Genomic DNA, 25893 nt, shown 5'->3' with positions numbered 1-25893 from the left:
ACACATCCTAAGTGACAGGTAAAGTAGCAGGAAAGACCTTTCACGTTACATTCTTTCATTACCTGGCAGCATGGAAACTACAATACTGCTGTTCCTTCCATGCCTGGTAATTCTTCAGAGCCTCTTAGCCCTCATAACTCTGATGGCATGGAAGCCGCTATAACACATCACCAGGCACATCCCATCATCAGGTTAGCATCAGAAGCTGGACACTGGAGGAAGCATCAATCCAGCTGCTGTCTGGGCCAGTGTCACCCCTTGGGAAGATATAGCAGGAGGAGCTTGGGCCTTGAGATAAGTAGAGGAATCTCTGCTTTGTGTTTCTCCTAACAAATGTTGCTCATTGTGTCAGGATGGAAGAAAGGCCTTTCCCAATGATGGCACCTCAGTTATGGACTCTTCCTAGTGGCACAGACAGCTACGTTCTTGATGAGTTTCTAGCTCCACCTCAATACATTTTTATTCATGGTTCATCAGTTTGCTGCTCTGATCTATGAATTTTTAAATATTAACACTGTCCAATTCTGTGGGTTTTGATATTATAGCATATTTTACTTCAGAGTTATTGTTTCTATTTCAATTGTTTAAATGTTACTGTTTATATTGTATTGTTTAATTTTGTTGTTGGGTTTTTGGAAGCTACTGTGTGTACTTTTTCTTGATGGAAAGCAGTACACAAATTTTTGGATGAATTACTGAATGAATAATATGAGAAGTCCCTATCCATACAGGAAAACATCTCATGCTAGGCTTAACCCAATTTCCCAACAGTAGACATTCAATTGGAGAAGCTGCAGCATGGTCCCTTCCTGTGTGAACCAAAGCTTCTCACATTAACCTTGTTGTGTGCAACAGAAAGCCACTGCAATTTTCACACCTCCTTCATCTTGGTCCAATCCCGCTTTCCGTATGATATGTTCTGCGTATAGATTAAATGAATAGGGTGATAAAATACACCCCTGTCTCACACCCTTTCCAATGGGGAACCAATCAGTTTCTCCATGTTCTGTCCTTACAGTAGCCTCTTGTCCACAGTATAGGTTGCGCATCAGGACAATCAGATGCTGTGGCACCCCCATTTCTTTTAAAGCATTCCATAGTTTTTCATGATCTACACAGTCAAAGGCTTTGCTGTAATCTATAAAGCACAGGGTGATTTTCTTCTGAAATTCCTTGGTCCGTTCCATTATCCAATGTATGTTTGCGATATGATCTCTGGTGCCTCTTCCCTTTCTAAATCCAGCTTGGACGTCTGGCATTTCTCGCTCCATATATGGTAAGAGCCTTTGTTGTAGTATCTTGAGCATTACTTTACTTGCATGGGATGTTAAGGCAATAGTTCGATAACTACTGCATTCCCTGGGATCCTCTTTCGCTGGAATTGGGATGTATATGGAACGCTTCGTCTGTGGGCCATTGTTTAGTTTTCCATATTCCTTGACAAATTTTTATCAAAATTTGGACAGATTCAGTCTTAGTAGCTTGTAGCAACTCTATTGGTATGCCATCTATTCCTGGTGATTTGTTTCTTCCAAGTATTTTAACAGCAGCTTTCACCTCACATTCTAAAATTTCTGGTTCTTCATCATACGGTTCCTCTGTGAATGAATCTGTCATCCTGGCATCTCTTTTATAGAGTTCTTTAGTGTATTGCTTCCATCTTCCTTTTATTTCATCTCGGTCACTAAGTGTGTTCCCCTGTTGATTATTCAACATCCCTACTCTTGGTTTAAATTTCCCTTTCATTTCTCTAATCTTTTGGAAAAGGGCTCTTGTTCTATCCTTTTTGTTGTCCTCTTCTATTTCTATACAAGGGTAATGGTGGGGAACATCCGGCTTGGGATCTAAAGGCTATTTTGGCAAAGCCACACCCATCTGCCCTATACCTGATGTCATATATGATGTCAGGTGTGGGGCAGATAAAGGCATAGCTTAGTCAAAAGGGCAAGCTTAGTCAACTGCAAATACCACCAATCAGTGTTTGTATAGGACTCAGCAAGCGCTGGCAATCAGCTGATTGTCAGGACTTACAGAGCACCGTGCACAAGCTTCGCAGGCTCCAATGATCAGTTGATTCCAAGAGTTGTGGGGTCCTGAAGATCGTTTTCTCCTCTAAACTTTCCTCTAGAGAGCTTCTCCCGGCTCCTCATCTCTAGGTTAAGTATAATGGCCATATAATGCATCTGTGAAGATTACAATCCTCCCTACATCTATGATCACATCTCCCTAAGCTTTCATGTTTACTTAAAGTAGCTAAAGGGGATTGACCTATATTTAGCTCTCTTTTTCACCACATGCAAGTGAGGTTGTAATGAACTGAGTGAGGTGAATAAACTAAGACATAATCCATTCCAGACAATACAGAGGCACTGTGGTAGGTTGTTTATCCACATGGGCGAATGATGTCCAATTTTTTCTAGAGGGTTTAGGGTCATTAAAAGTTCAAGTGGCTTCTGTGGCTTGAAGAGCCTTTTATCAACTTCTGCTGACATGCCAGCTGTTACCTAAATAAAGATAGCTTAGCCACATCTACTCATGTTCTAATAACCTCCTATTTAGACTACTGTAATGGGTTTTATATAGGGTTGCCAGGTTCCTGGCCTGAGACTGATCCTGTATCTTTAGGAGAAGAGAAAGTCAGCCAAGTGCAGGTGTTCTTGGAACCCTGTAATGGGAAAAACCACAAGGTGGAATTCTCCCTTCCCCCTGCACAACTTTTAAAGATACAGAAGACCTCTTAGAGGCTGGGCCTGGCAACCAAGAGGTCTTCTGTATCTTTAAAAGTTGTGCAGGGGCAAGGAAGATTTCCACCTTGTGGTTTTTCTCATTACAGTGTTGCAAAAACACCTGCACTTGGCTGACTTTTTCTTCTCCTAAAGATACAGGATCAGTCTCAGGCCAGGAACCTGGCAACCCTAGTTGTATATTGGACTGCCTTTAAAAACAATCTAAAACCTGCTGGTGGTGTGGAATAGGGCCACAATATTAATGGGGACTGGGTGTTTTGACTATATGTCTCCTGGGTTTTGTTGGTTTCACCAACTCCCAGTCTCCCATAAGAACATAAAAAGAGCCTGCTGGATCAGGCCAGTGGCCCATCTAGTCCAGCATCCTGTTCTCACACTGGCCAACCAGGTGCCTGGGGGAAGCCCGCAAGCAGGACCTGAGTGCAAGAACACTATCCCCTCCTGAGGCTTCCGGCAACTGGTTTTCAGAAGCATGCTGCCTCTGACTAGGGTGGCAGAGCACAGCCATCACGGCTAGTAGCCATTGATAGCCCTGTCCTCCATGAGTTTGTCTAATCTTCTTTTAAAGCCATCCAAGCTGGTGGCCATTACTGCGTCTTGTAGGAGCAAATTCCATAGTTTAACTATGCGCTGAGTAAAAAAGTACTTCCTTTTGTCTGTCCTGAATCTTCCAACATTCAGCTTCTTCTAAAGTCCACGAGTTCTAGTATTATGAGAGAGGGAGAAAACCTTTTCTCTATCCACTTTCTCAATGCCATGCATAATTTTATACACTTCTATCATGTCTCCTCTGACCCGCCTTTTCTCTAAACTAAAAAGCCCCAAATGCTGCAGCCTTTCCTCATAAGGGAGTTGCTCCATCCCCTTGATCATTCTGGTCCAGGCCCAATGTAAAGAAGTTTACATTAAAGTGCTTAAAAAAGGCTTGGAACTTAGTTACTTGAAAGATTGCCTCCTCATATATATACCTATCCAATCCTCTAGATTTTTCCCTGCTCTGAGTGCCCCTGTCAAGTGGGGATGCCCCATCCATGGCTACAAAGATGAGGGTCTTTTCCATGTTGGCACCCCAGTTACGGAACAGCCTCCCCAGAGAGGCTCTTTAGATGCCATCCTTATGGTCTTTTCAGCATCAGGTAAAGACCTTTTTATTCATGCAGGCCTTTTAAACAGCTTGCATTTTTAATCTAGGATTCTCAGTTTTATAATTCATGTTTCATTGTACATCCTCCAGAAAGAACAATTTTTATACTATTTTCATTGTTTTGTATGTCATTTTAACCCTTCCTCCCTCTTTTTTCTGTTTTTTTTTTTCTAATTTTGAGTGTAACTAAATTTGCTGCTGGTTGTATATAGGGACTGACGTGGACTGATATTTAAATACTTGATTCAAGTCAAGTTTCCCATTTTGAAATTCTCATATTTCCTGAACAAGCATTTGTATTAGTTGGTTGCTATAGCAATTAAAACAAGGTGATTTGCAAATGAATCTAAACTTTCTGCAATCTAACAGCATAATCCAAAATCTTTGGTCATGATGCCCACATTTTGCTCTGTAGAATCATATCTACTTAGAGGCAAGAGACTGATTTCAGTTTGGATCTCTTTGAGTACACAGATGCTTAATAAGCTCACTTACTTGAATTCGAAGGCTGAAAACTTATCCAGAGCTATTTGGAAATAAGTGCCACTGAAAAAACTAACTCTTATTTCCAAGGAAACATGCTTGGGATTGGGCTATTAAAATGTCTAAAACCTTGCGGAAACAAAGCGTAGTAGTTATTAACAGAATAGTGTTTCTCAATATCAGCATTTACTTGTTCCTGCAGTTTGGTGGGCCACACGTTTTCCACCCCAAACCAGCCCCCATCTGCTAAGCTTTCCCCAAGTGTGTTTGCTTCTTTTTTAACCTCATGGGAGGGAAGCAATAGGGAAATCATCTGGAGCAGAGATGTTGCAGGCAGGGAAAGGGTTAAGAATACCCTCCATTGTTTCTCCATTCCAAATTCTCCTCACCCACCCCCCAAAGCTGCTTTCCTTTTCTTTTTTTAAAAAAGAAGCAATGGGGCTCTAATAAGTGCATTTCCTGATAACATATAATTAGCACCTGTACTGATAATTATATGTGACATTTTTGACACTATATACTTTAGGATGCCTTGTTTTATGACACACATCAGTCTCTCTCTGGGGATGCTCCACCTTCAGCTATAACCAAAGAAGTATGCCAGATCATCCTCAGTTGGGGAAGTAGATAAAAAAATAAATGACAAGATTTCTACAGCGAGCAAGAGAGAGAGAAGCTAGGATTATATTTGTAAATGTTTCTGATTCTTACATTGATACCTTTTCCACTAGATCTTATTGTATGCCTACAGAGCTGTTAATTTTTATTATTATTATTATTATTATTATTATTATTATTATTATTATTATTATTATTATCCTGCCCTTCCTTTCAAAGGGAGTCTTTATGTTGCCTACATTCTATCAAGCACTTCTATTTTTAGTGTATATACACCAAATATTTCTTTTCACCAGTTTGTTATTGGTTAAGATACTATATTTGAGTGTGTTGCTATATCACATTCAGGGACATGCAAATACTGTCATTCAAAGTAGGGCTGGGGAGTTCCCTGTTTTCCAGTGTGGTTATTCTAGCACCTTGAGTGTTAACAGACTGCTGGAAGATTGTAAACATTAATCATGTGCTTTCCGCTCACTAGCCCACCTACAGTATGGGCTACAGTTCTGCAGCCCTTTCAAGATGCTCTACCCCAAGCCTTTTTAGGTCCCGCGCAAGGCGAGGTTACAGTGACAATGAAGCAGCCCCTGTGCAGTGCAGTGTTAATTAGCGATCAAGAAAGACACATCATGCATTGGGAAATGCGGTTAAAAAGAGCTGCGAGACAAAATCTGCCTGCTGGCGGAAGGGCAGGAGATAACAGATGTTTGGAAAGGGGAAAAAAGATACCGACAATCCGGATTGAATCTCTTCCCTGTGACTGAAGTGGCCGGTATGAAAGAGGTCGATAGCAACGTTTATTTGGGGGGAAGGGAGGGAAGTCTGTTTCCCTCAGGAGGATTATCCATATTTTGGCAAAGGCGACACTGCAGGGAACTTGATAAGACAGAGAATCAACGGTTATTATTTACCTTGTGAGAAGTACTGCCCGCTCTGGGCTCAGCTATTGCCGCTGCTGCAGCAGGCGCAGAAGGAAAGAGAGGATGCCCAGTCCTGCTTCGGGGGAGGCTACTGCGCCGGCTTTCTGCTAAAATCACATCCTTACCCCTACCCGCAGGCAGTCAATGCTGCTGCTGTTGCTTCACATTTAAACCCTCTTGCCCCTTAAGGAGCGCTCACCTCCTAGACTCATTCACAACGACAGAGCCTGTGCCTGTGTGCGGCAGCTTCACAGAGGGGAAAACTGACAAGATCACTGACCAATCTGAAGCCGAAGCAATCTCCCGGCTTGATGAACAAACCAATAACTCCGCCGCAGAGGACGTCAGCCAAACCAATGAAGGTAGGGTGCAGGGGGGTGACAAACCTCAGGACAGAGACAGACACACATAGGCACTTATGGGAAGCTCTAAGTGACCCTTCTGTATGAAGCCTTATTAAGGAACGAATAACACTCTCCCTCCGCGCCCTTCTTCTGTCTTCTACAGCAATGCACCTTCCCGCTACTTCAGATATTCTGTTTGTGTAGGAACTCTCTTCACGTCATGCCAAAATGTTAACTCATAAAATAAAGGTTGAAAACTTTTAATTTTGCATTTAGGCTAGAAGGAAGAAAAAATCAATTCCTCTCAAAAGATTAATCTTCAGCAACGCTGCTAATATTTCATTGAACAGTCCGCAGAATTGCTCCCTTCCTCCCCTGAAAGAGCATCACCTTTCACATTTTTAGTTAATTATTTATATGGCACATAATGCCTTATAGACACATTATAAATAGGTCCCTCCCAAGCAGCTAAGAATCGATAGTTTCAAAAAGTTAAGAAAGTACTTCAAGGAAAATTTGCATCACTAACATATATTCTCAGACCATAGAACTCATACATAAATTACTACTGCAATTCATAATAGTATAAGAATTTTTTAAAATATGTATATTGGTGCCGGCATGTTCATTGCTTTACTGTCCTTATTCATTCTTACAACAGTACTTTAAAGCACATTATTTTTCCCATTTTACAGTTGGCAACTGAGGCAGGGATAAAAGTGGCATGCCACACTGCATGCTGGGATGCCTGTCACATGAGCGGCTGCAGCTGGTGAAAAACTCCTGCAATCTTCCAGGTTCCCAGCCTTTCTAACGGATTATTTCTGGTATCATTTATCACAGAAATTTGCTCTAAACTTCCACTACATTCCACTAGAATTCTGGAGCTAGCTTGTGCGTCGTGTGAAAGATCAAATATAATATCAGGTAAGAAATCGTCAGAATAAAGTGCAGTGTGAAAGCAGACCAAGTGAATTATTTTTAGCTTCTACAGACAAGATAGTGAATTGCCTGGAATGTGAAGCAAATGTGATTCATGAAGGACACAAGTAGCATAGATGAACAATCTGGTTCAGTGAATTCAAAATAATCAGGACAACAGTTGAATGTAATGGGATTGAATGAAGTCAATTCACTATGGCTTGTTCCATGTAACCATAGTTATGCTTATGAAAATGAATCTATTGTTTGTGTGTACCACCATCTGTTGTATAAATGTTGGTCTCTACAACAAAGAAACTATATGCCTGATTTTTTAAAAAAAGTGATAAAGGCAAGTAAACAAGATTCTTGTTTTCCATAGCAAATAGCCCCAAACTCATTCAAAACTGCATTGTGGGGGAACTGTTGGGACAAAGAATAACATTTAAAAAGCAGTTCTGCTGAAAGTCTACCAAACTAAGTTTCTCTGAAGTGTGTCTGTGTAAGAGAGAGATGGAACGAGTACACCACTAAATTTACATTTATAAAACCTAGCTGCACCTTCTTCTAATTTTAGAAAACATTTTCTCCTCATATAACCTGAAATGTTATACTGTCACAATAGTGTGATTTCTACCAAAATCAATAGGAATTTCATTTTTTATAAGTTACAGCAGCATTTCAACCATTTGCAATCACTTGCCCAATTAAAATCAGGCTATAGTAGAGCACATGCTTTGCATGCAAAAGGTCCCAAGTTCAATCCCAGCATCTCCAAGTAAGGCTGGGAAAGAGTTAAATTTCATGCTAGGGATCATTAGGATAAGAATTGAAAATAAACTGTAGATATCATAATGTATTAGACATATTTGTGGTATGATTTTTTAAAAAAATGTTTTTAATGCTGTTTTGTTTTAATGTATTTTAAGATCTGTTTTTATGATGTTTTAAAGTGTTTTAGTGCTTTGTTTGCCGCCCTGGGCTCCTGCTGGGAGGAAGGGCGGGATACAAATTAATTAATTAAATAAATAAATGGTTGCATTTGGAATACTGTTTACAGTTCTGGTTGCCTCACCTCAAAAAGGATACTGTGGAGCTGAGAAAGGTTCAGAAAAGGGCAAACAAAATGCTCAAGGGGATGGAGCTACTCCCTTACGAGGAAAGGTTGCGGCATTTGGGGCTTTTTAATTTAGAAAATAGGTGAGTAATGGGGGACATGATATAGCTGCATAAAACTGTGCATGGTGTGGATAAAGTGAGTAGAGAGAAGTTTATATTCATCTCTCATAGTACTAGAATTTGGGGCCAACCAATAGGACTGAGTACTGGAAGATTAAGAACAGACAAAAGAAAGTACTTCACACAGCACACAAAGCTATGGAATGTTTTTCCCACAACAGATAGCAACAGCCACCAACTTGGACAGCTTTAGAAGAGGATTAGACAAATTCATGGAGCATAAGGCTATGAATGGCTACTAGCTAGAGTGGCTATGTCCTGCCTTTACTGTTGGAGGCAGTATGCCTCTAAATACCAGTTGCTAGAAATCACAAGATGGGAGAGTGCTGTTATACTCAGGTCCTGCTTTCATGCTTCCCATAAGTATCCAGTTAGTCACAGTGAGAACAGAATGTTGGACTAGATGGGCCATTGGCCTGCTCCAACAGGGCTTTTCTAATAGTCTTATGCATGCCAGTGACGGGCAGGAACAAAGGCAAAAGTGAGCAGAGCAATAGATGTGACCCTTAAATTTGTACAGTAGGCTACATTTTAGCCATACAAAAGTCAGACATTTTTGTACCCACACACATCTCTCCCCCTCCTTCAACCAGGCAAGCAACTTGCACTATGACCATTAAGACATATTGCAGCCAGGCAAAAGCATTGAAGGAGGGAATGGAGAAGGGCGACTGAGTGCCATGACCTGATGAGATGGGTGTGTGGCCTAGTGAGAGTCCCAAGATAGAGCATTCTGGAGGGCTGCATTGGCTCCCGGGCCTGAGGTTCCCCATTCTTGCTATAGACAACACTGAGCTAGCTTAGATGGACCACTGGTTTGACTCAGTGTAGAGCTTCTTTCGTTCCTATGTATGCATATACATTGCATGCACTGAGCACATCTAGTTTAAACTTACTAAGATGTTCCAGACAAGGACTTTTCTACATCCATGTTGCATTCAGCTCTACGTGGGGTTACCCTTGAAGACGGTCCGGAAACTCCAGCTGGTACAAAACGCGGCGGCACGCTTAATAAAGCAGACCCGCCGCCGCGATCATATCACCCCAGTGTTGATTGAATTACACTGGTTGCCAGTTGTATACCGGGCCCAATTCAAGGTGTTGGTTTTAACCTTTAAAACTCTATACGGTTCCGGCCCAGTTTATCTGAAGGAGCGCCTCCAGTATCACCAAATATGCCGCCAAACAAGATCAGCCTCACAGGACCTTCTCTCAGTCCCACCGACTAAGACAGCTAGGTTGGTGCGGACCAGGGAGAGGGCTTTTTCGATCGTGGCCCCCACCCTCTGGAACTTACTTCCCTTTGACCTTCGGCATGCCCCCTTCCTGTTGACTTTTCGCCGAGCCTTGAAGACCTGGCTCTTCAGGCAGGCCTATGGGATCTCTGGGGTGGGTTAGGTTTTACACTGTATTAATGTAAGATGGTCTTCAGATGAGATGTTATGATATTAATAATGTGATGATTATGTATATGAGCAGATTGTATTTTATATTGTATTTTATATTGTACGTCGCCCAGAGTGTCCATTCAGTCGGACAGATGGGTGTCTGCTAAATAAAATTTTATTATTATATTATTATTATTATTATAAGTATCTGCTGATAAGAGGAAATGCTTCTAGTAGCATTTTGAAGCATGTAAATCTTCTTAGTTACCCTTGTATTTTTCAACCCATCATCTCCAAGATCCAAACAGCAGTTTGTGTGAAGCGGCTATGAGACAATTCAATAATGTCTGAAAATACCTATCCTTAATAAACAAAAGGCAGATGCACTGTTAGAATGACTGTCCAGAACACTTTATAATTTTCTAATTTTACACATTGTTGGAAATAATTGGGGTGAAAGAACAAAAGAGATGGCATAAAGGTAGACTGAAAACAACCAGGTATGTTAACTTAGGTGTTCAGAATGCAGATTGCCCATTCAAAAGTTTGATTTGTGCATCTCTACAGAGAGCTCTCATGTATTTATTGAGCCTGGAAAACAAAAAACAAGGAAATCAGGCATATAATGTAGACGTTACATGCTCTAACTCATTCTGTGTTGCAGTACTTTCCATGTAATTGGGGTGGAAAGTGGTTGTGTTTAAAGTTAGAATTTTGAATATTCTCTTTCGGAACACCATTTTAGACCAGATTGGAATCCAGCTTTGGGTTTACTGCATGGCCTTGGGCAAAGCATGATCTCTCAATTTCAGTTCCCTGGAGATTCACTAATGTGATTGTTGTCACAGGAGTATACAGAGGAGTTGAGGACTATGAAACAAGCAGGGAGACAGCTACAGTAGAAATAGCAGAAAAAAGTCAGGTGAACCCTAACCAAACATGCCATAGAAACCATTTGTAAGGCTATGAGGGAGCAATTTTTAACATATCTTTTCTGCCTCCATTTCTTTAGCAGAATTACATCGAACTGAAGCATTCCAGTGGCGTCAGGCCTACTATGTCCCAAGGAGTTCACAAAACAGAAAACAGGAGAGAGCAGCATCCAGCTGTGACCATTTTGCTAGATTATTTTGCTGATAAATACCCTCAAAGCCACTCTAGCTTGGACTCCCTTTTCTACTGGAAATATCAGAGATTGCCTGTCATGAACAAAAGAGATAACAAATGTAATGCACTTTGCATAAGAAGTGTGTTGAATAATAAAACATTTAATAGAACTAAATTATTTGTATTCAAACAATAATACCATATTTTTTTTCAACATTATAGTTTAAGAGGGCACAAGAAGCCATATCAGAGTATGGGTTCTATTGGAAGAAACTGCAATATTGCAACTCTATTAATCTTGAGCTGCTTCCCACCTAAAAAGCTTCCTACACTGAGACCAGGCTAGGGTTGCCAGGTCAGAAGCATCCCAAACCCTGAGAGTTCGGGGGGCAGGTCCGAGTGATGTCACAGGGCGGGTCCAAGTGATATCATGGGGTGGGTCCAAGTGATGTCATAGAGTGGGTCCGAGTGACATCATGGGGTGGGTCCAAGTGATGTCATTAAGCATGATACATTAAGCATCAACCACAGTTGCTTGGCACATACAATTCATACAAAAACACCTGATTGGAAGTTGTGGAGATGTTGGGAGCACTTAGAAGTAAAGATGGATGCCCCTGAAGAGCTGCAATTCTAAACACACTAAGGAACTAAGCCCCATAGAACTCAATAGGACTTACTTCTCAGTAGATATGGGTTGGATTGTGTTGTTGGTAAAGCTTGACTAGGGATCCTCTGCAAATATATCCATATCCAAGTAGGGTCGGCAACCCCCTGCCTAGAATGCCTTGCTTCTACCTTTAAACATCTAAATTTCTTTACAGATTTGGCCCTTCACTTCAGAAAGAGGTCTGAGAAATTAGTAAGAAGATTCTCTACCCTTTTCTGTCTCCCCTGTGGGCTGCTATAAGCTCACTTCGTCAGCCAACCTGATTCCAGTGAATATAATTGACAGAGAGAAAACACACATGGTCTGGTCTACCTTCATAGGCAGCAGCTTGGGAACAACAACAATTACAGCCATGCTGGCCAGTATGTGAATTCTCTTTTACCACTATTGGACAAGAAAAACAACAAGGTACATCATCAGTGTGTTTAAGACGGTTGAGCGGAGCGCATGGAACCACTGTTGTTGCTTTTAAGGATGAAAGGGAGTGACGATAAAGGTAGATGAAATGCAAATAGAAAAACAAAAGACAGTGATGATTTCTTAAATGCAATACCATACCAACCACAACAAGATTCCGGTATCACCAATTATGCCACCTGACGAGATCAGCCTCACAAGACCTTCTCTCGGTCCCACCGGTTAAAACAGCTAGGCTGGTGCGGACCAGAGAGAGGGCATTTTCAATTGTGGCCCCCATCCTCTGGAATTCCCTGCCTCTGGATCTGCGACTTACCCCCTCCCTGCCAGGTTTTCGCCAAACCCTAAAGACCTGGCTATTCAGACAGGCCTATAAGATTAGGGTAGATTAGTTTTAAAGTGTTAATTGATGGTTGTTTTTAGATGGACTATGATTGTTTTTATTATATGTATTGTATTTTATATTATATTGTATTTTATATTGTTGTACATTGCCTAGAGTGTCCGTCCACTCGGACAGATAGGCGACCCACAAATAAAATTATTATTATTACTAAGAGTAAGGCAGAAAACTAAGCATCCCACAACCAGTCAGGATTCCTAACCAAAAACATGAAAAATGAAGAAATATTTGTATAAGCATGACTATCAAATATGTTTATTATTTACATACCTATAAAGATATTTATAGTGCAATCCTACATTTATTTATTCAGAAGCAAGTCCCAATGTATTCAGTGGGGCTTACTCAAACAGGGATAGAACTGCAACCTCAAGTAATAAGCAACTTCATTCACGCAACCCAAAATTCAGAATCATGCCACTTTAAGCTGTTTTGCAACTGTTTATACTTGTTTTTATGGTTATTGGATTTTAAATGGATTTATTTCTTATTGTGAGCTGCCTTGGTTTTCAGACTGCAACCCTACATCACAGGGTTGTTGGAAAGATTCCCATATACACACACACACTGGAGATGTAAAAATGCATACACCCCATATAATAATTTATTGTTAAAACCAGTTGATCACTGCAGAACATTAAAAAAAATCAGTATTAGTTTCCTACATAATAAAAACAGTGATACCTAAGTAAGCCCTGCCTAATTGCTTTAAAAATAGGGTTGGAGGGGGAGAGAAAGATATACAACACAAACACAATTCTTTCCTGTGTTAACTCAAAAGTCCCATCAATTTACAGTACAATCCTAACCATGTCTACTCAAATGGAAGCCCTGCTGAAGTCTGAAATTCTGGAAAAGCAAGTACTGTATTAAAGCTTCACATTGGGATGTTTGCAAAACACTGCCCTCTTCAAAATTTAAATCTGTCTGAGTCCTACACACAAGAGAGAAAAAGACTGAAAGCTTACTTATTCAATCTGTGAGATGTTCAGAAAAGCAGGAAAAAGCATGTTTTCTGAGCCTTGGGCCAGTCACTGCCTCTCAGCCTCAGAGGGAAGCAATAACCCCCTCTGAATACCGCTTACCATTAAAACCCTGTTCATAGGGTTGCCATAAGTAGGAATCAACTTGAAGACAGACAATTTGGTGTGACTCTATTAGTTTTTGGCTCTATAATTCCTTGTCTGTCAAAACCCTGACTTCTTATTGGCTAAAAACCTGAAAGGGCAGGGATTAGAGCAAAACTTAGAGCAACTAAGAAGTTGTGTGGGGGTGGCTGACATTTTAGTGTATATCTCCGGAACCAGACCACCTAGAAACTTTTTTTTTTAATGAAAGCTGAAAGTCCGGAAATTAAGGTGAGTCACCTGGAGACCTGGAGGGGACCTCCAGAAACCTCTGGCTGAAAAATGGAGATCTGCTAACCCTAGACCAGGCCCATGTAAGTAATTTTATGAGTTTTGCTGCAAGGGGGATTTGCACAAGCATTGTGATGCAGATATGTAATCAGATGCACACCAGACTCTCTTTCTCTCTGTAAGGATTATGATGATGGTGTACATGCACTGGGAAGCTATGGGTAGAGACTATTTGCATGTATATTAGGGTTGCCAGGTTCAGGGCCTGATCCTGATCCTGTATCTTTAGGAGAAGAGAAAGTCAGCCAAGTGCAGGTGTTCTTGCCATTACAGCAGCCTTTCCCAACCAGTGTGCCTCCAGATGTTGTTGGACCATAACTCCCATCTTCCTGACCATTGGCAATGCTAGCTGAGTCTGATGGGAGTTATGGTCCAACAACATCTGGAGGCACACTGGTTGGGAAAGGCTGTATTACAGTGTTGCAAGAACACCTGCACTTGGCTGACTTTCTCTTCTCCTAAAGATACAGGATCAGTCTCAGGCCCTGAACCTGGCAACCCTAATTCAGACACATTCATATACACAAGTAAATTCCAAATAGGAATTTTGCCACCTATGAATAAACTGGTTTTCTACAACAAAATGATGCTTATTCTCAAGTAAATATGTTTAGCACCAGGGTGATAGAAGCAAACACCATTTTATTCCTGGAGTCATGAGATTATACAGCAATTTTAGTGATTTAAAATGTGATATTCTGTGTGTGTGCGCATGCATGCATGTGTATACCAAGGTTGGCAAACTATTTTTTGCTTGTTTTTTTACTCTAAGGTATCAGGAATGTAGAAGCATTCTACATGTGTGTGTGTGGTGGGAAACACTATTAAGTCCAGGATCTAAACATTCCTAGTTGCACCACTGAGTTGGAATAAAAACTTGCCAATATTTAAAGCAAACAAAATTTCTTTAGTGGAAACAATTATACAGAATACAGTAAATCTGTATATAGATTTGCTATGCATTTACAGAGCAATCCAACTCAGGGGAAGCCAGCATAAATTGTACTGGAGCAAGAGAAGCCAGCATAAAGTTCCGCCACATCCAACTGCAGGAGCGCTCGAAATGGCCTAAGTCCCTTCACATCAGGTTCTCCCCTGACAAGACCTCAACACACCCCTTTTTCATGCCTTACGCCAGCTCCACTGGCACTGGTCTCGGCTGAGCCAGTTGAGTCCCAGCTCAGCAGGGCTGAGGGATGTATGCCGGTGCAGCCCGGCTAAGCTGGGACCCAGCTGAGAGACAATTGCAAGAAACAATTGAGTGAATTTACCTCAAACAAAAGAATGCTTGATTGGGTGGTCTGACCCACAGTTCACAGCAATCAACAAGAGTTCCATCAAGAGTAAGGAGCTACAGACCATATGTGCATATGTTTACGATGCAGTCTGGTCAACCTAACTGCACATGCTCAGAATTGCATTTTATATTCCAAGTCAGAAAAGAACTGGGAGAACGGACACTCAATTCATAATACATCTGAGCATTATAAATGCTACAAATTCATATTCCAAACCAGGTAGTTATAACTTCAATGATATTTCTACCTAAAATTACACTACAGAAACCCTGTATACTGCATGAGACTCTGAATAATAGACAATAATGTCCCAGCAATATAATTACTTCCAAGATTTTCAGTAATATGTGAAACTTTTAATGGGAAGGCTGACTCCACAAAGCCTTGTTTAATTTCAAAACTTCAACATACTATATAAACTACCTCTAAAACTAGATAGGATTAGCTAATTAGCTGTTACCTCAATGCATCTCACATTTTTCAGGAAAATGGAACAGCAGATATTTGGATTGCTAGAACTAATTAAACAAATTTACAGCAGTGTATTATCAAGTCATATGACCTGTCCATTATTGCTGCCCAGAGGAAGCAATCACATGAGTTTACTTCAAAAAGTGTCAAACAGAACACTTATGCAATTTAACAGAAGCAGTTTCATATAGCAAGAACTACTAAAAAGAAGCTTTTATCTCATATGATATTATTTACTTTGACTAATAACCAGCTTTTGCCATAAGACAGAAGGTAAATACTATCCACACGCTTTTATACATACAAAGCCTTCTTTATATCTGTCATTTTCATGGAAAATTCTCAACAAATAACTAACTAGGCACCATATAGTAGAAAAGAAAAAAGAATTACTTTCCCATGGCAAGATAGTCATACTCCTGTGTACTATTTTAACGAAGAAACCTATATTAGTTTCCACACTACAATAATTGGTTACTGTGTGTTCACTGCCTATGTTTCCAAAGTTACCCCCAATTATAAAACATTAGGTGCATAAGGGGCTGTGGTTAGCAGTCCAATCCTAACAATGTTTACACAGAAGGAGACTCAACTTGCTTCAATATAATCTACTCTCTAGTGTTTAGGATTACAGCCTCGATAATGTGCTTGTATGTGGAAATCTCTACTATTCCATTAAATTCTTCTACATGTCACCTGATCTCTGTAGAGCATTCATACCAAAACCTTCTCATAAACTTCCAGTTCTTACAGTTCCATTAGGCAATTATCTGCAACAACAAGTTATTAGCATGAGCCCTCTATAAGCATGCCTTTCAGACAAGACTGTGTATGCAGGGTGACAAGCATCTCTGAGAGAAAGTGCACAAGCATTGGCTTAGTCACAGTGAATATCTGACCTGTGGTGAGTGAAGATTTTCTTATCCTCAACTCCCAGACAAAAGATTATGTATTCTTCTCTTTGTTGGATCAGCCAGGGAATGAAGCTCAGCTATGGCAGAACAGCTATTATCTCTCTCTATATATATTCTTTTTTACTGCTTGATCTTCCTGCATGGATTATATTCTTAAAAAGTTATTCAATAGCAGCTCTGCTGTCATATTTTGCGAAACCTGTGGTCTCTGATGTTCCAGGTAGTTCGTTATGTTGTCCTGATGTTCCAGGTAGAGCATTATTCAGTAGCTAGGTCATTACATAATATATGGTGTGTTTATAGATATATCCTAATAATAAAGGCTATTAACACTAATATATAATGCTGTTGGTGATTTGGACTTTTATAGGCAATTCTTCACATGATATGGCTGCTACATTCAAGCCATTTGAAACTGCCTCTTTGTGGAAGTTGTTCTATGAGGCAATCTGTTTCATGCATCCCAATTTGCTGAACAGATAATAGGATTTTATGGGTGTTTTCAGTGATTTCAGTTGTGGCCATGAGCCACCATCAAAAATAGTTTACATGTATTAGGGAAGTTCTACTGCTGAATTAGTGGGAGGGGGTGGTGACTAGAGATGTGAAGACCTGGAAAAATGTAAAAAGGGGGTGTGTCCCTCTTTTTTCCAGGCCTACACAATTCTAGTGGTGACAGAGGATAGTTTAATAAAATCCATAGGCTCCACCTATAACATGGCCAAATAATGTCCCATTGTAGTCATCTAAAAACAGTAGTCCAAGGATCTACCCCACCCCATCATTAGCGTATTAGAGAGTGCCAAACACCTAGATTCTGATCTATATAGTGTACACATAAAATAGCTCAGTGTAAAAAGCAGCCACTATATGCAGGCTATTTCAAGTGGCTTCCAATAATGTTTGTATTCTGCCCTTACTCCAAATCCAGGCTCTCTCATGTTACGCTAATCTGAGTGGGGACTTTAAACTGGGTCTCATCCATCCAAGTCCGGCTCCAACCACTATATGACAATGCTTTCTTCCCTCCTACAGCTGTCTGATAGTATCCCTTGAATGTTTCACTATCACTAAGCAAGCTGCAAGCCTCAGTTGTTTCACAATCTTCAGGCTTTGAGGAATGACCCATTTGATTATTGTCATACAGAGTTAAAACTGGCTGCTCAAACAATGCAGCCAATTGTACCTACTAAGATCTCGTCTCTTGCAGCTCTTATCCAATCATGCTAAATTCTTCCGTGTGTCCAGATGAAATCTCAAAGCAAAGCTTTGTTTCTCCTTCTCTTAGATATACTGATGAATAACCACCCAATTACTTAGGATCTACAGCCAAGAAAGTGACCTGTTAAGAAAATGGACGACAGAGTCAATATTTTAAAACTGTTTAAAACAGCAGCTCTGCATAGGGGTGGGGGTGGAATATAATAGGATTAAGGTTGCTTGAATGCAGTATGTTCTCATACAGATTTTAAGCAGAAAGGAGACATTTTTTTCCCTCCCAAAATGTAAAATGAGAAGAAACATCAAGAAAAATTCATAGTGTGCATGTGTGTGTGTATATAATACACAAATTTCTGAACACTAGAAATCATTCAAAGGTTTGGCATATTGTGCCCATCTTCAATGATAAAGAAGTGATTGAGAGCAGAGAGTTGGCCCACAAAAATACTTCATCAGCATTCAACATCAATGCCAGAAAGTGGAGAAAGGAACAAGAAAAACAGTAACAGGAGAACAGAATAGATAAAACACTGAACTGAGGAGGGGAAAGGGAACTGTAACTGGAAAATGATTATAAAAGCATAGTCAGCCCATAGTAAACTAGCACCACACAGGCAGAATTTATCACATCCCCAACATGAAATCCAGATCTAGCTTTCCATCTGCCACGTTCTATTTGAATTAAAGTGCTACCACCACCACTTTTCATAGTCTACCACTCAGATTGATTTTCCTTATTTTGGAATACCTTCAAGATAGATACATTATTTTGGAAAGGTCTTACAGTTTCTGCCGTTGGGAAGCAGGGCAAAAAGACCAGAGCCTTGCTAGAAATAGAGTTATGTAGAACCAACAGTGACAACAAAATACTACCCTGAATTTTTACACTTCATCTTAGCATAAAGGCTGAAAAGTGATACCATGAATTTTTAGAGCCTATCTGTAAAGTTTCCATAGGAAGAGGCAGATTTGAGGATCATGAGTCAGGAGCCACTTTGAAACAAACATACCACATTTTTAAAGCTAGTATGATTTTCGATATAATGAGAAGACATGATTCACTAGAAAAGACAATAATGCTGGGAAAAACAGAAGGGAGTAGAAAAAGAGGAAGACCAAACAAGAAATGGATTGATTCCATAAGGATTGATTCCTCTTCCAACAAGCCTTTTAAGTTGAGACCTTATCCCAGCCTGTGTCTGTGTCGGAATCGCTTTTTAATATGTTTTTAAAACCTTTTTTTAAAAAAAATATGTTTTTAAACCTTTTTTAAAAAAAGATGGTTTTAAAGCTTTTAAAAAATGTTTTTAACGATGTTTTGCTTTAATATATTTTAAAGTCTGTTTTAATGGTGTTTTAAAGTGTTTTTAGTGCTTTGTTTGCCGCCCTGGGCTCCTACTGGGAGGAAGGGCAGGATATAAATAAAATAATAAATAATAAAGGAAGCCACAGACCTGAACTTACAAGATCTGAACAGGGTGGTTTATAACAGATGCTATTGGAGGTCGCTGATTCATAGGGTTGCCATAAGTCGTAATTGCCTTGAAGTCACATAACAACAACGACTTAGCAGTCATACCAAGCTAAGCAAGCAAAGAGTGTGACCTGCAAACAGGAAGTCCCCAGTTCAAATTTTATCCCAAATACAAAACAAAGCTATTATTTCCATAGTGACTAGGTTTTAAAAGGTTGACGTTTGCAGCCTGGTGATGTTATTAGACTCATCCTTAAAGATTAATACCCAAATTTCACCACTTTCAGCTGTGGCACCATTTGCAGCCTTTCTTAGGAAAAACATGGACCTTGCCAAAGTTATCCATGGCCTGGGCTATAACAAATGTCGCACCACTACTATTTTTGTGACCCAGTTCTCTAGCTGCAATAGTGTGTGTGGTGATTTCAGCGGGCACAGAATTCACTGGTACTCCTCTGTGCTACCAACTGCCACATTTTAACTTCCATGATGCTGCAGACCAATGTAGTGCCAGGGCTTGTGGAAATTTAAACACAGCAGCCAGCATAGAACCCAAGATGACATACATGTAGTTTTCATATGTCACCCCATCCAAGCACTGACCAGACCCAGACCTGCTTACCTTCAGTAGAGAGCTTGGAAAAGTTACTTTTTTGAACTACAGCTCCCATCAGCCTAATCCAGTGGCCATGTTGCCTAGGGCTGATGGGAGTTGTAGTTCAAAAAAGTAACTTTTCCTAGTATGCTGGCCTCCTGTGCCTTCAGACCATATCATGGGAAATGCAAAAGACAAGAAGCAGCTTTTCTCTCTCCTTTCATCTTGACTCTCTCCCAAATTCAGATTACAGCACAGCATTGTACTTTGGCTGCCAGTGAAGAATGTTTGGAAACTATAGTTCATTCAGACTATATTAATCAAGAGCAATAGAGATGACAATATCTCACCAGAGCTTAAAAAGCTTTATTGCCTGCCAGTCAGCTTATTTTCAGGCACAATTAAAAGTGCTGTTTTTGGCCTTTAAACCTATTAGACAGTCTGGGACCAGAAGGTAGCTGAAGAACCACACAAGTCTACACTGTAGCAAGAGGCTGAATTTCATACAACAATAACTGACCAATTCTTTTGAACTCTATGTTTTTGTTGCTAGCTTTTTTTTAAATGAACCCTCCTGCTTTTCTTATGTCTTTAGCAGCAACCCAACATGCAGAAACTAAGCAAACTCTCCCTTGCTTTTTGATAAGTGGTGGAAAAAGCTTTGCCTGCTAAAATGTCCATTATGTCAGATTTCTGAAGGACATAGGAAGAGATCCAGTTTTTGTTGCCAAGGTGGGGGTGGGGATTGGCATTTGGCAAATTGCTAGGAATAAGACTCCCAACTATTAGTGGGGGGGGAAGGTAGAAAAAACAAGGTAAATGTTAAAGATAAGCGTTTTTGTTTTCCAACTTGTATATAATTTTTAAAATTTCTGGCATATCAGGAAAGGATATGGAAAGTGCAGCATGTCCAGAGGAGGACAACCAAGATGGTGAAGACCTTGGAAACCAAATGCTAGGAGGAATTGTTGAAAGAGCTGGGTTATGTTTAGCCAGGAAAACAGAAGCTTAAGGACACATATGACAGATGTATTCAAAACTCTGAAGGGCTGTCTCACAGAAAATGGAACAGACTTGCTAAGTGTTGCTGCAGAAGGCAGGGCTTGAACCCATGGGTGGAAATTGCAGGAAAACAGATTTCAGCTAAACATTAGGAGAAACTTCATAACAGCATGACTGTTTGACAGTGGAGCAGACTGTGTCGAAAGTAGGGTTGCCAGGTCAGAAGCATCCCAAACCCTGAGATTTTGGGGGTGGTCTCTAGTGATGTCATAGGGGCAGGCCTGAGTGATGTCATGGGGTGGGCCTGAGTGATGTCACAGGGGCGGGCCCAAAATATGTCATTAAGCATGATTCATTAAGCATAAACCACAGTTGCTTGGTGCATACAATTCAAACAAAAAGAGTTTAAATGCCCTCAAGCCAGGCCAGTCACCAGAAGGCCATTATAGGAAAAAAGGAGCCTATTGTTGTGGAGATGGGAGCACCAGGGAGCACAAAACAAATTCTCTGATTGGAAATTAAGATAGAAATGTTACCTAATGAGGGTGTTCCCAGGTTCAGCTGAAATAATGGGATCATTCCTTCTCACCTTCTTAGGGAGCCTGGGTAGAGAATATTTAATCCAGCCTACTTGCTGCTGGCAAGAATGGTTTAAGTGTCCAGGCCAGTCACCAGAAGGCCATTGTAGAAAGAAGGGAATCTAGTGTTGCAAGATGTTAAATGGGAGCACTCAGGAGTAAAGATGGAATGCCCTGCCTGGCTTTTATTTAATGTGGCTGCTCCAAACTTGTTTACAGACTTGACCCTTCACGGCAGAGAGAGGTTTGAGAAATGAGTAAAAGTTAAGATTCACTACCGCTGCTATACACTCACTTTGCTGTAAACTCACTTTGACAGCCAAACCAATTTCAGTGACTAATAACTGACAGAGAGAAAACACACATGGTTTGGTCTACCTTCACAGGCAGCAGCTTGGGAACAACAGCAATTGCAGCCATGCTGCACAGTATGTGAATTCTCTCGTACCACTATTGGGCAAGAAACAAACCATCATGCAACCAACAAGGTGCATAATCAGTGGGTTTAAAGGGCTTGAGTGGAGTGCATGGAACAACTGTTGTTGCTTCTATGGATGAAAGAGAGTGAGGTTAAAGGTAAAATAAATGCAAAAAGAAAAAGACAAAGACAGTGATGTTTTCCTGAATGCAATACCATACCAACCACAACAAGATTATTTTGAGCAAGGCAGAAAACTCAGCATCCCGCAACCAGTCAGGATTCCTAACCAAAACCCAAAACTAAAAAAATCCTGGCAGCAAGTCAGCTAAGGTCACAGAAATCCCCATGCAGCACAACCTCACCCGGAGGCTGCAGTTAGCGCATAATGCTGTGGCACGACTGCTGACATGAGTGAGACCCTATCAGCACATAATACCTCTGCTCTGAAATCTACACTGGTTGCTGATCTACTACCAGGCCAAGTTCAAGGTGTGCTTTGTTGTTGCAGGTGCCCCATAGTACTTGTTCTGCTCTTGTAAGAAATCAGCCCTTTAGTATGGCAACACCTACACTTTGGAACTCCCTGCCTATTGACATTAGATAGACACCTTCATTGTACTATTTTCAGGACCTGCTAAAAACATGTTTTTTTAGCCTACCCAGTCATGTAGTACCTATTGTGTTTTTAATGTTTTTAACTCATTGTTGGTTTTATTATTTTGAATGTTTTTAAATACCTGTGTTTAACTGTTTTTGCCAACAATTTTATTGTCTTAATTCTTTCTGTAAGCCGCTTTGAGATTTTTTACAATAAAGCAGTATATAAATGTAAATAAAATACATAAATAAATTTTGGAGTCACTGTGGCCCTTGGGTCTCTTTCCATTTTTAGGAACAAAGGAATCTGCCTTATACCATTTGGTGCTATCTAGATGAGTACTGATTACATGGACTAGCATTGACTCTCCAGGATTCCAGGCAATAGTCTTTTCCAGAAATTAAATTTTGGACCTTTGCATGCAAAGCATATGCCTTACCACTGAGCTACAACCCTTCCCCTGTTTAAAAAAATGTTTTAAAATTGTTCTTTTCAATTCACTAATGAATGCACATCATATCTAGGGCAGATCCACACCATTAATTTAAAGCACATTCAGCATATATTTGAAGCACATTAATCACACCACAGAATCATGGGAACTGTTGTTTGTTAAGGGTGGTGGGACATAATAATGTTTCCAACATAATAAAAGCAGTAAACCCTACCTGATTGCTTTAAAAAAATAGGATTGGAGAGGAAGAGAAAGATTTACAACACAAACACAATGCGGTTTACTCTGGGCATGTGGGATTAGCATTGCAGGTTTACTCCCAGAAAAGCAAGTACTGGATTAAAGCTTCATATTGGGAAAGTTTTCAAAACACTGCCCTCTTCAACAGCCCAGGAAAATTTAAACTTGTTTGACTCCTGCACACAAGAGAAAAAGCCTGAAAGCTATATACTTACTTAATTTATGAGATTTTTAGAGAAGTAGGAAAAAACATTTTTTCTGACTTGCAAAGAGGTGTAGTTACTGCCTTGTCAATCACAACCCTGACTTCACTTATTGGCTACAAACAGGCGGGATTAGAGCAGCCAGTTATAAGCTTATTTAAAGTTGCGGGGGGTGGGGTGGCTGACGTTTTGGTGTATATCTCGTGAACCAAACCACCTAGAAACTTTTTTTTAAAATGAAAACTGAGACTCTGGAGATTAAGGTGTCTCAGCTGGAGACCTGGAGAGCACCACAAAAATCCGGAGTTTCTGGGGAAAAACCGGAGACCTGGCAGCCCTAGTTGGCAGGTGTGGGCTCTCCTTCATGGGAGGTATTTAAATAAAGGCTGCACAGACATTAATTAGGGGTGCTATAGTTGCATACTGCACTGCAGATCTTGCTTGGAGCAGGTGGTTGGACAGATGACCTCTAAGATCCCTCCCAACTCTATGCTTCTACAAGCAATACTGTAGCAACAGATTTCCTGTATTGGCAGATGGCTTTACTAAATGACCTTTAATGTTCCGTCCCACTCTTATGATTCCTTTTCTGGGAAAGTAAAACCAAACAGGGTTAGAAATGCTAATTGTAATTCAGATGTAAAAACAGGGTTCTTTAAAACACGTTTGGGGGGATTTCATAAAACTACTGCGAATACAGAGACAGATCTGTGCATACAGATGTTGATAGAATGACTCTTTAATAAAACCCCACTGCTCAAGCTGTGCTGTCCAACAGAAAAAGGAACATGAATACAGTAGTGCCCCGCTAATACAGCGGGTTAGGGACCAGGCCCCCGCCGTTCAGCGGAAATTGCCGTAAAGTGGGACCCCATGGACTATAATGGGCCGCGTTGCGTCAAAATGGGGCATGATGGAAAAAACCCACCGTATTAGTGGAACAAGTGCTGTAAGAGCAGGGCCTTTCCCTAATTGAAAACTGCCGCATGAACAAAGCGCCGTAAAGCAGAATGCCGTAAAGCGGGGCCCTACTGTATGGGCCAGCACCTCTGTCATCTCCCAACTTAATTTTGTATATTTTATATAAACTGTTGTACAGCGATGACCTGATACAAAGTTGTATACACCAGAATCCCTTTAGTTTTTATTTTGGGAATAATCCTGCATGTTGTTCACAGGATCAGAGGTTAACATATAATAATGACTGCTGTAGTTTTTGCAAGTCCGTGCCTTAACAGCCTGAATATTTAATTATTTGGTTATACAAATTCAAGCTGGAATATGAAAGAATGATGTATGTAATACTTGTTCATTGCTGATAGTTTCACACAGGGAAGGGATTCACAAACAGTTGCTAATCTATTGTGTATTATCTAAACCAAAACACTCCAGCTGTCTTCTCTAGACTGATTTTAGTTCTGAATTCTAATTCTTTAATCTTCTGAAAGTACTGGTCTGCTTTACAGGTAACATGAAGTATTGAGTGATTTTATGACGTAAAGATTACATTTCTGTTTACTCTTCAAAAACTATATAATCTAAGTAGCATTACAACTACTAGTATGCATAGTCCAGTCCTCAGAGCACTGAAGCAAAACATAAAAAAATCAGGGTAGTTAGATTTATTTGTAAAATAGACATGGAAGCATTGCATGATTTATGAAATATTTGAATAGGACAAAAGAAACAGGCTGCCATTCATAAGGATTCTCTCACTTCTGAAGATAGACATGTGCGGATACTAGAAAACAGTATTAGTTGGCAATCACAGTGCCTATGATTCTGGAGAACTCTCTAATCTAGATATCCTAGAGCAGGGGTGGGGAACCTTTGGCCCTCCAGATGGTGTTGGACTACATCTCCCATCAGCCCCAGCCAGCATAGGCAATGATCAGGGATGACGGGACTCGGGAGATATAGTCCAACACCACCTGGAGGACCAAAACTTCCCCAGCCTTGTCCTAGAGTCTACTCCTTTGCAGAAGCAAGATTTAAGATATACATCACCCAGTTGTTAAAGATGCAGGGATCCTGTTGTCTTCTTCACCTCACCATGCTGATAAAAACATGGAGATATCCAGACTAGGGTTGCCAGGTTTAGGGCCTGAGACTGATCCTGTATCTTTAGGAGAAGAGACAGTCAGCCAAGTGCAGGTGTTCTTGCTCCCCTTTAATGGGAAAAACCACAAGGTGGAATTCTCCCTTCCCCCTGCACAACTTTTAAAGTTACAGAAGACCTCTTGGAGTCCGGCCCTGGCAACCAAGAGGTCTTCTGTATCTTTAAAAGTTGTGCAGAGGGAAGGGAGAATTCCACCTTGTGGTTTTTCCCATTACAGTGTTGCAAGAACACCTGTACTTGGCTGACTTTCTCTTCTGCTAAAGATACAGGATCAGTCTCAGGCCCTGAGCCTGGCAACCCTAATCTAGACAGAAGCTCTGTTCAGATATTCTTAATTCTATCCATGGCAGGGGAGCAAAAGCCACCCCTTCCCTCTCCATCCCTGACCTTCCCACATTGAGCAGGGAGATCTGAAGGAAGATTGTGTGTGTGTTTGGCTGAATGTGCTTACATTATTTTCTGCAATCAGGAAAGCTGTGTGTGTGT

At 40.6% G+C, this 25893-nt stretch overlaps 1 protein-coding gene across 3 annotated transcripts in view; it reads right to left on the bottom strand.

The window, feature by feature from the left end:
• The window catches only part of LOC133377432 (formin-1-like), a 45901-nt gene extending 20529 nt beyond the window's left edge, over positions 1-25372 (bottom strand). For 2 of the 3 annotated variants that reach the window (XM_061611489.1, XM_061611490.1), the window contains exon 1: positions 5904-6071. The gene's annotated coding sequence lies outside the window, so the exon portion shown is untranslated. Of the gene's footprint in view, positions 1-5903; positions 6072-25295 lie in introns of those variants that run through there. The other variant, XM_061611491.1, reaches the window with a different exon arrangement.
• Between the last annotated feature and the right edge of the window lie 521 nt (positions 25373-25893).

Source organism: Rhineura floridana, chromosome 2 (assembly GCF_030035675.1).
Source record: "Rhineura floridana isolate rRhiFlo1 chromosome 2, rRhiFlo1.hap2, whole genome shotgun sequence".
NCBI classification, from domain to species: Eukaryota; Metazoa; Chordata; class Lepidosauria; order Squamata; family Rhineuridae; genus Rhineura; species Rhineura floridana.
This window is presented reverse-complemented; position numbering and strand designations above follow the sequence as displayed.